The sequence below is a fragment of the Cryptomeria japonica genome, chromosome 11, assembly GCF_030272615.1.
Source record: "Cryptomeria japonica chromosome 11, Sugi_1.0, whole genome shotgun sequence".
NCBI classification, from domain to species: domain Eukaryota; kingdom Viridiplantae; phylum Streptophyta; class Pinopsida; order Cupressales; family Cupressaceae; genus Cryptomeria; species Cryptomeria japonica.
The window spans coordinates 12,593,799-12,604,885 of NC_081415.1; positions in this window are offsets into that span (position 1 = coordinate 12,593,799).

The window sequence follows — 11,087 nt, forward strand, 5'->3', positions numbered from 1 at the left end:
GTCCTAATAGGAGATAGTGTGAGTGGGGTTTCAAGGGTTTGGTATGGTATAGATGTTAGACATTCTCAAATTGTCCTTGAGGACATTAGTTGAGCCTATTCTAATGAGTTTTAATGATTGGGTAAGGTTTTTGAAGCATGAATTCACTTTTGGGGTATTGAAGCCTTATGAGCACCTATTGAGTAGGTGAGTTGGGAGAAGGAACTCCCAATTGAAAGTTTTCCTGAAACCAAGGAATATTGGAGGAGTGATAGTCTTTATCAGTTGGCTCTACATCAAAGTGGTATCAAAGCTAGTGAGTAGATATCTTGTGGGATATTGGTGAAAGATTGCTTTAGAAAGGTTGAAGGTTGTGGGATCAAGATGCCTCCTAAGAATGTTGGTACTGCTAGAGAGCTACAGGAGTTGAGAGAGAAGAATGCTAGGTTGAAAGAGTCTTACAATGTTGTGTTGGCAATGCTTGAAGCCTTGGAGTCAAATGAGAGAAGAAATGTTGACATGGGAGATATGAGTGATGAGGAGGAAGAAGAAGAGTTCCAAGAGGGAAATGATGAAGAGCAGTTAGATCCTAAAGAACAAAGGACAATCAAAATTCCCAAGGTAGTTAAAGGTGACCAATACAAGGTAAGGGTTGATCTACCTATGTATGTTGGGAGTTTAAATGATGAGGAATTTCTTGATTGGATTGCAACCATAGATACCTACTTTGAAAATGAAGATGTACCTGATAATCAAAAGGCCAATGTGGTAAAGACCAAACTAAAGGGGCATGCACTTCTATGGTGGGACCATGAACAAGTTGAGAGGAGAAAGAAGGGAAAAGAAAAGATAACATCTTGGGATACGATGGTGGAAAAAATAAAAGGTAAATTTCTTCCTAAGGATTATGAAGTTCAATTGTATAAGAAATTGCAAGGACAAAGGCAAAAGGATTTAGATGTTAAGACATATATTGATGAGTTCTATAAGCTAAGCATAAGGGTAGGTAGAGAAGAAGGTGAGGTTGATAAAGTGGCTAGATATCTTCGTGGTTTAAGATTCAACATACAAGATGAATTGGTTTTTGCTAACCCAGGGACTATTGAAGAATGTTATCAGTTGGCTATTACAACAAAAGAAAAGGTGAAAGGAAGGCAAGAGAAGTCGACTAGAGGTAGAGGTACTGGTACAAGAGGAAGAGGACCTTTTTCCACAAAACAAGAAGATGAGAATCAAAATGATGCAAATAAAGAGAAAGGACAAGGTGCTGATTTTAGAGGTAGAGGTCAAAGAGGCAGATTTGGAGGTGGTAGAAACTCAAATACCTTTTCAGGTAGATGTTACAATTGCCAAGAGTTTGGAAACCCATCTTTCAAGTGTCTTGAAAGGCAAGGATCTACATCAAGTGGTGGTGAGAGAAGAAATGAAAGAAGGGCTCAGGTAGTACAAGGAGATGGAGAATAAAGTGTAACCTCTTTTAGTCTTGTTAATGTTTTCTCTGAAGTTGGAGAAGCTTTGATTGTAAGAAGAACTTTTTTGTAGGCACCTAAAGAGAAAGACATAAGTCAAAGAAGGGGTTTATTTAAGAGTACATGCAAATGTAGAGGTAAGGTATGCAAAGTTGTCATTATTCAGGTTCACAAGATAACATGGTATCCAAAGATATGGTGGATAAGTTGAGGCTAGATAGAGTACCTCATGAAGCACCATATAGAGTCTCTTAGATAAATGATAGTCAAACTATATTAGTAGATGAACAAGCATATGTGGAGTTTCAAATTGGTGAGTACAAAGATAGGGTCCTATGTGATTTCCTACCAATGGATTGTTGCCATTTTCTATGGGGGTGTGTTGGCAATTGACACTCATTTGGTTTCTTATGTTGTCATTGATGGCAACATAGGCAACATATTTTGGTTTGAATTCACATGCGGCAGACATTTCACTGACATCATGGATTTCAAGGTAATTGAAAAACTAGGTATCGGTATTAGAAGCCGACATTATTTGGAGATCCAAAAAAGGGAAGCCAACATCATTTGGAGATCCAACAAAGGGTAGTATCCAGAAAAGCATTTTATAATTAATATATATTTGTATTGAGCCGACATGTATTATAATTTGTATTATCAATATAAGCTGACATATGACATGAAAGTTTGTAAGGGTATATAAGTTGGTCTATTAGGTCATTTTCATATATTGAATATTAGACAAGATCAGAGATCTGAAGATTATGTATGTGAGATCATTTGTATGCGAAAGAAATATTTTGTATGTTATTCCAACAAGGGTTTAGGGTTTAAGAACCATAACAGTGAGAGCTTTAACCAGAACTTAATCAGGCATAGCAGATGCATTATATGAGTTCACTTTTGCATTTTTGTATCAGAAAGTGATTGTAGTCAGTGAGACTCTTAGTGATGAGAAGTGTGCCTTCCTGCATGTGCAGGCCCCTATTATGTTTAATATCTCTTCATATGGCCAGTGAATTGATAATGTGGGTCACAAATCCCACCATGGTTTTTCCTCTTTGAGGTTTTCCACGTATAAATTCTCTGTTTTATGGCATTCATTTATGTGGTTGCATTATTTTTTTCAGTTATATGTTTGTATGTTTACCGGTTGGTGAATGCATGCTTTGATAAGGCCAAAATCTTATATTTTGGTAGAACATTGATTCACCCCCCCCGCCTCTCAATGTTCTTGGATTCCAACAATTGGTATCAAATCCTTGTGCCTCAAAGGATGCCTAATAGCTTGAGGGAAATCCTGAATCTGGAATCCATGGAGATGTATTTGAGGTAGCAGCTTGAAGTTGCTCTTGAAAATTTTTGAAGCCGAAAAATTTAAGAAAAATAAAGCTGGGAGATGAACTTAGACTTGAAAAAGAATTCATTATCACTCTGCAAGAAAAACTATCTAATGCTCAAGCTAAAAGGAAGGAACTATGCGAACAATTGCAAGATCAAAATGATGAAGAAGAAGTTGCTTTGAAGAATCTATGCCAAAAGTTGAATCAAGAAAATGGAGTTGTAAAGTTCATGAAATGCAAGCCCTAACCATGAGGATGGCAAAAGAAATTGAAGATAGAAAGAAAAAGGAGGATGACCTTACCAGATCACAGAAGGACAAATCTGAAGAATGCATCAGGTTGGCTCATGAGAATGATGCGTTGAGAACAGAATTAGTGCAATTCCAAAACAATGAACAAGAACTTGAAAGACAGATGATAATCCTGAGAAATGATCTGACTATTGAAAATGAGTATAAGGACAAATTCAAGGCTAGTTCAACACAACTTAATGAATTATTAGAGAGCCAAAGGTAGAATAGAGAATCTAGAGGACTTGGATTTGAACAAGGTCAGAGCTCCAATACTGCAAATGAAGATCAGACAATCAGTATGAAAAATGATCAAAACAATTGGAACTAGAGGACAACGGTAAGGCAACTTAATGCTCACAAATTCAATGGTAGATTCTTTGTTTGTAATAAATTTGGTCATATGGCTAGACAATGTAGAAATAGAGAAAATCAGAATTATAATTTTGTCCCCAGTCAATGTTCCAAATGAAGTAAGTATGGTCATAGGACAAAAGATTGTAGAATGAATGTGAAATGTCATGCACGTGGAAAGTTTGGACATATGGTTAATCAGTGCAAGTCAAGAAAGTATCCCGGATATAGGAAAGAAATTCCAAAGAACAATGTTACATGTTATGCATGCAACAAGATTGGACACATAGCCAAGTTTTGTAGAAGCAAAAATCCATCGATTAGCAATGATGGATCAAATGATAAAGGAAAGAAAAAGATCAATGAGATTTGACATGATCATACCAAGAGATGGGTCAGGAAGTCAGATGATCAATTGGGAGATGTAACTGCTCTGGTTACTCAATCGACAGAGCAGAATGTTTCTGCACTGATAGGAATCTCATCCAGTAATTGAGGCAGATGCCTTAGGGGTAAGAAAATTTCATGAAAACCTTGCATATTCCTCGAGAAAGAGATCTAGAAGAAATATTCGGACATCTAAGAAGGTTATCCAACATAAATATGTTAAATTGAGATCCGATATGTCTCAACACAAGGCATTTATGTCAATTATAAATTAGGGTTTTTCAAAGGATAAAAGAAAGAATTCACTTCATTATGATCACCTTGCATTCAAAGTGAAACATAGCGAGTCAAAGGAGATTCAGAATGATCAGAAGAAACCGTCAGTGATTTCAATTGCATTCAAAGGAAATATCTAGGGTTTGTCACCGATGACTATTTCCAGGTATTTTTCACAATCCAAACAATCAAAATGTAGGTTGGTTCTTCTTCTATCCCCACTTCCATTGCAAATCCCATTGTAGTAGAGGTTAAGGGCTATCCAAGACCAATATTCAAAACATGCCCTCATATTGCAACTCTGGATGATTCGGTTGACACTTTTTCGAGGGTTCCCGAAGGTGTTCTTTATATTGAGGATGTCAGAGCATACATACACTACAATCTAGAGGACATGGGAACTATTGAAATCAAATAAATGTACATATTTGAACTATTGAACGACTCTGAAATCATCAAGCCCAAATTCAAACATATTGCAAACCTAGGGTTAACCGAAATCTTGGATATTCCTGAGTTTGAGGATGAAATAATTATGTACGTGCTGAGCAGAGTTCATGGTGAATTTATCTAGTTGGATAGACCCCACATGATCACCAAGGAAGTAATTAGAGTTATCACCGGTTTACCTTAGATAGGTCAGAAACTAGAGAAGAAGAAGATGTCAAATGATCAAGTCAACAAGCTCAGAGGTGCAACCTCTGACAGTCAGTCAATGAGAGTCAATACCATTATTGACAAGGATGTCAAATTTGTCAGCATGATTATAGGTTACAAGGTAACCCAATCTAACTAACTTAACTCAGTTTCTAGCTCTTGCATTTTTTATCCTTATCAAATGTTCAAAAAGAATGAAAAGTATGATCTGTATGAATGGATGAAAGAAGAATTGATTATAAACCTGGGCAAGATAAAGGGAGAAAAGAAGGGAGTTTTTCGGTATGGAAATTTGATAGTTTGCCTAATTATTTTCTTTTTAAATGAGATACCAAGTTTGGGCAAAAGGCAATGGGCCTTTGATATACTGGTAGGCAGGCAGATTAAGGATTGTATCACCGGTTTGGGGAACCAAAGAGATGAAAATGTATGGGGATACTTTAAAATATTCCAGAAAGCCATGAAGTCTAGGGAAAGAATTCCAAAGCACATAGTTGAGAAATACTCAACTGAAATCTGTTTCATGGTGAAAAGAGATGAAACTCATATGGAAGCTATGATAACCGAAAAGATATGGATTGAAGAAATGGGTTATGAGGTAGATGGAAACATTTTGGATGCATATGCTAAGATGCTTATAGATGCACCAGAAGATGAATCTAAAAAGTCATTTAGAACTACCAAGCAAAAAGAACATGAAGTTAAAACAAAATTCAATCAAAAGAAGAGAGAGAGGCAGTATAGAAGAGTAAGTCAATTTGTTGAAAAAGTTTCAAAAGATATTAAAACTATAATTGAAGCCTCATTGGCCAAAGACCAAGAAGTCAAGAAGAGGAAATAACCTGTAGCTCTGATTGCACCAATTACTTCAAATACTAAGACTAAGGATGAAATTCCTCTATCTTTCAAGAGGGCGCAGAGAAAGAAAGCAGAAGACCCAAAGGAGAAAGCTAAGGAGCCAAGGAAGCAGCTAGCAAGGAAGGTAACCTTTAAGATACTGATAAATAAGCCAGCTGAAAGGAAGCCTACTCAAAAGAAAAATCTAGTAAAAGTAACTCCTGCATCATCCAGTAAGAAGAAAAAGAAGGAAGACATAGATGAAGCTATTAAAAATAGTAATGTAACCATTATTCCCCCTATGTCATGTGATGAGTTATTAGATGAGATAACTAAGGATGGTATTTTGAAGAACATTCAACATTATTGTGAACATTTGGATGATGATGAGCAAAAATAAATTGAGGAAGCAATTTTGTTACACCTAGATATATATAAGAAGGCTTTAATAGAAATTGAAAAGCAAATACCAACACAATTATATAATAACCTAAATGCTAGAAGATTATCTGTTGTAGAGGAAGACCATCACATAAAGATTCAATAATTATTAACTATTTGTGGTAAAATTACCCTGGAAGAGATGAATATGTTTTTACGAAGCAAACACAAAACACTTAGCCTTATGGCAGGTAGAGTAAAAGAATAATAAGTGAAACCCACGAGGCATGGGTCAAATTATTTATTGACCACCTTGATTTATTTACATCACCGGATGCGAATCCTAAGTCTAACATTACAGACATCCTAGTTGATGCCAAAGGAAAAGGTGTAGTAGGTGACCCAATCAAAATTTTGAAAAAAGCCAAGGAATTGAATACAGAATCTCTGACAAAAACAAATGTACTTAATAAAGAGGAGATTTTGGCAAAAGAGGCTAGTGTACATATACCAATAGAAACACAAAATGTACAGGTCATAGATGTTGAGGACACTAGTCCTCTGGATTAAAATGAACAGGTTGATGATACAGATAATGAGGTATCGACAATAGAAGATGTTGCACCAAGTGGCAAAGTGGTGCAGGAGCACATCCTATGACATGGAGGCACATGAAGCCATTTTGGTATAGAACATGGAGTCAAGGGTCTAAAGGACCTAAAAATGATATAATAAAGCCTATTAAAGCATTTGAATGTAATAGGAAGAATGAAATAAGTTTTGACTACAAATGGACCTAATAGGGGTCAATAAGTCTAAATATGTAAAAATGGAAAAAAGGATGTCTAATTAGTTTAGTTAGGTTGTGTTGAGTGATGTTTTATGTAATAAGGATCAAATAAAGCCTTTGGTGTTGATAAATTAGAATTAGGAGCATTATGTCTAGTATTGTCAAATGCAAATTTGAAACCCAACGGTTAGTTGGCCAAACAAGAGATTTAATTATTTGTTAAGAGAAAGTGGTTATGGTCAATTTGGGAAGGTTTATGTTGGTCTATAAATCATGCTACAAGAACTGGAAGAGAAAGATTGAAGTTTGGGGAAGAATCTCAAGTGCAATGTACGAACAACTTCTTTGTAATACGAAAATCTGAAAGTTACTTGGATATATGGTTTGTTTCCTTTCATTTTTGGATTGGTAATGGATTGATGGTGATTACCTTGGATGTTAGTGAGAATTTGAATCCATTTTGAAGGTTTTTACATCTATTTTGAATTATTTATTTTGACTGTCCCAAAGAACACTGCTGTAGGTGCACATTTTGTGTTATTTTGGTGTCAAAATGATAAGTTAGGGCTCATTCCTCTTTAAGTAATTTCTGTTCCTTGAGGAATGAGACCCTATAAATTTTATTTTAACTAACCCAATGACAAGAATGCAAGGAAAAGAGTTTGAATAGGTGATCATCAAGAAAAGTGACTGTTTGTGTGAGAAAAAACATGAAAATGGAGGCATGGGTATAGCAGCAGAAGAAGTAGCTTAAAAAGGTGGTTCTTTTATGATGTAAAATGTTTGTGGGGGTTGAATACAAGGTGAAATGACCCTTGTTTGAGTCTGGGAGTGAATGGAGGAGTGGTTTTGAGAAAGCTCTAGGTTAGAAGGCCTAAAAAAAGGGGTTTAGTATCTAACCTATCAAATGAGTGTGTCTTGTCTTGAAACCTAGAAAGTACATTGTTTTTAAACTTTTTTCAAGACTTTTTTTTTCTGTTTGGAGTTGTGGTTGTACTAGTTGTTGGTACTTGTTTTGGAAAACAATGCTAATTTGGCCTAGTTGGAGCGTAGTAGGGTGCTGGTCTAAATATTTCGTCCAAAAGAACCATATTTTATTTTCAAATATGTAATGTAACTTCCAAAAGGGTATCTGGAAGTCCAATTTTTTTTCTAAGTGTTTTGTGAAAAAAATGAATTAAGTTTGAAAACCCGGTCTGGCAGGGCTACTAGGATTAAGCCCAGGTTGCATTCGGGTAAGAGGATTTTGTATAAACCAATAAAATTGGTATGTGTTGGTTGCTGAGAAAATTTGGTTGGGGCATGTGAAGACCCTAGGATATGTTAGTTTGACTGAATGAGTTGGTAATCCTAATTTGAGTTCTTTGTTGAAGGAGAAGACTAGAAAACCTTGAGGGATTCCAAGGACAGTTTGACAAAACAACAAGTATATCCTATTGGGGTGTTTGTAGACTAGTATCCTCTACATCATAGTGATATCAGAGAAACTAGTAGGCTCTTGAGGGAAGTAAGGAAGAGGGAGAAGTTGTGTATTAGTTGGGGTATATACAAGATGACTCCTAAACAACAAATAGCTAGGGAGAACCAAGAGTTGAAAGAGACCTTGGAGATGGAAAGGAGAGAAAGGAGAGAACAAGAAGAAACAAGGGAGAGAGAGATGAGGCAAATGAGAAGGGATAATGCAGCATTGCAAGCAAGGTTAGAAGCCTTGGAGAGAGGATCTAGAAGAGGACCACAAAATGAGGAAGAAGATGTTGAAGCAAATGATGGAGCAGATGAGAATCAGAATGAAGGAAATGGAGAAGGGTAGCTAGACCCTGAAGAGAGAAGGATGGTGAGGTTATTTAAAGGTAGTAAAAGGAGGTGTAAGTAAGACAAGCATTGATTTACCTATCTATAATGGCAAGATGGATAGTGAAGAGGTATTAGGGTGGATTGATGCCCTTGAAAACTACTTTGAGTATGAAGACATGAATGAGGACAAGAAGGTGAAGTTTGCTAAGACAAAGTTAAGAGGTACTTCTCTAACATGGTGGAGTAGTGTGAAGACAGAGAGAGTGGAAAGAGTAATGTCTAAGATCACCACATGGAGTAGGATGAAGGCCATGATGAAGGATCAATTCCTTCCATCTGATTATGTTATTTAGACAAAGAGGTTGAGACAAAATCTGAAATAAAAAGACATGGATGTGATGACCTACATTGAGCAATTCCACAAGTTGAGTATAAGAGGTGGATTGGAAGATTAGGATGAGAAGGTTGCAAGGTACCTAAATGGGCTTAGATACAACTTGCAAGATGAGATTGGTTTGAGTATACCAAAGACACTTGCTGAGTGTTTTCAGTTGGCTATAAGGGCTGAAGAAAAGGTAAAGAGGATGAAAGAGAGACAAGAAGGAAGTGGCAGAGGTGATGCAAATAGAGGAAGGGTCAGCAAGCCTAACAGTGAAGGACAAGGACAAGGTAGCAATGATAAGAGTAAGGAAACATTTTCTGATTAGAGGGGTGGATACGGAGGTGGAGGCAGATTTGGATCAGGTAGAGGATTAGGAGTCTTCATGGGAAGGTGCTTCACATGCAGTAAAGTTGGGAACACTTCCTTCAAGTGTCCAATGAATGAACAAGGTGGCAAGAGGACTGAGAAAAGAATTCAGTTGGCCAAAGGGGAAGAACAACCACCAGAAGAGAAGATTGGGATTGCTGCTCCACAACTTGAAGGTGACTTTTTGATGTTTGGAAGAGGTCAAAGGTTTCAGCAGGTACAACCCCAGGTATCCATTTTTAGAACTCAATGTTTGAGCCATGGTAAAGTATGTAGGATGATCATTGATTCAGGATCTTTTGATAACTTGGTTTCGCAAGAGATGGTTGACAAGTTAAATTTAGTAAGAATACCACATAATAGACCCTACAAAGCCACTTGGGTAACAGATGAACAAAATCTAGTAGTCCAAGAGAAAGCATATGTAGAATTTACCATTGGTGATTATCATGATAGGGTATTGTGTGGCATTGTTCCTATGACATGTTGTCATGTACTCTTAGGAAGGCCTTGGCAATATCAGAGGACATTGGATGATGGGTTCTTGAACACATATGTTGTTCACAAAGATGGTAAAAGATTTACACTAACTCCTTTAAAGAATAATCAGATATTTGAATCTAGTGTAATATGCTTTGGTAGAAAGGAGTATGTGAGTATGCAGGTTCATATGTGAAGGGGACACAAGGCAGTGATTAGGGGTTTGGACAAAAATCAGAAGGGCAACAACATTCTATTGATGATAACAAAAGGAAGGTGCAGACTAGTGTGATGATAGGGACTGTTGAGTGCCCTCTAGTTGTGCAGATCAAGGACAATCATAGTCCTTCAAAGGTGGATGGATTTGGGAGTCATTTGGACCTCACAAAGGCAAGGAAAATGATGCAGCAGCAGTCCATGTGTGACTGTCTAAACCAAAGATCTAATGATTTGTTTTTATCTAATCATGAGTTTGCTGTAGTTAATAGGTTGAAGAACAATTCATTTCATGAGTTTTTATTGCCACAAAAGTTTGCAAGAGTCCAAAGTTGTAGGTGGCCTTCTAGAAGGATGAATGGAGTACAAACAAGACCCCTATTCTCTTGGGACAAGAGATTTTTCATAGGGGGGAGTATGGTGCAGGAGCACATCCTATGACATGGAGGCACATGAAGCCATTTGGGTATAGAACATGGAGTCAAGGGTCTAAAGGACCTAAAAATGATATAATAAAGCCTATTAAGGCATTTGAATGTAATAGGAAGAATGAAATGAGTTTTGAGTGCAAATGGACCTAATAGGGGTCAATAAGTCTAAATATGTAAAAATGGCACAAAGGATATCTAATTAGTTTAATTAGGTTGTGTTGAGTAATTTTTAATGTAATAAGGCTCCAATAAAGCCTTTGGTGTTGATAAATTAGAATTAGGAGTATTATCTATAGTATTGTCAAATCCAAATTTGAAACCCAACGGTTAGTTGGCCAAACAAGAGATTTAATTATTTGTTAAGAGAAAAGTGGTTATGGTTGGTTTGGGAAGGTTTTTGTTGGTCTATAAATCATGCTACATGAACTGGAAGAGCAAGATTGAAGTTTGGGGAAGAATCTCAAGTGCAATGTACAGATAGCTTCTTTGTAATACGAAAAGTTGAAAGTTACTTGCATATTTGGTTTGTTTCCTTTCATTTTTGGATTGGTAATGGATTGCTAGTGATTACCTTGGATGTTAGTGAGAATTTGAATCCATTTTTAAGGTTTTTACATCTATTTTGAATTATTTATTTTGATTGTCCCAAAGA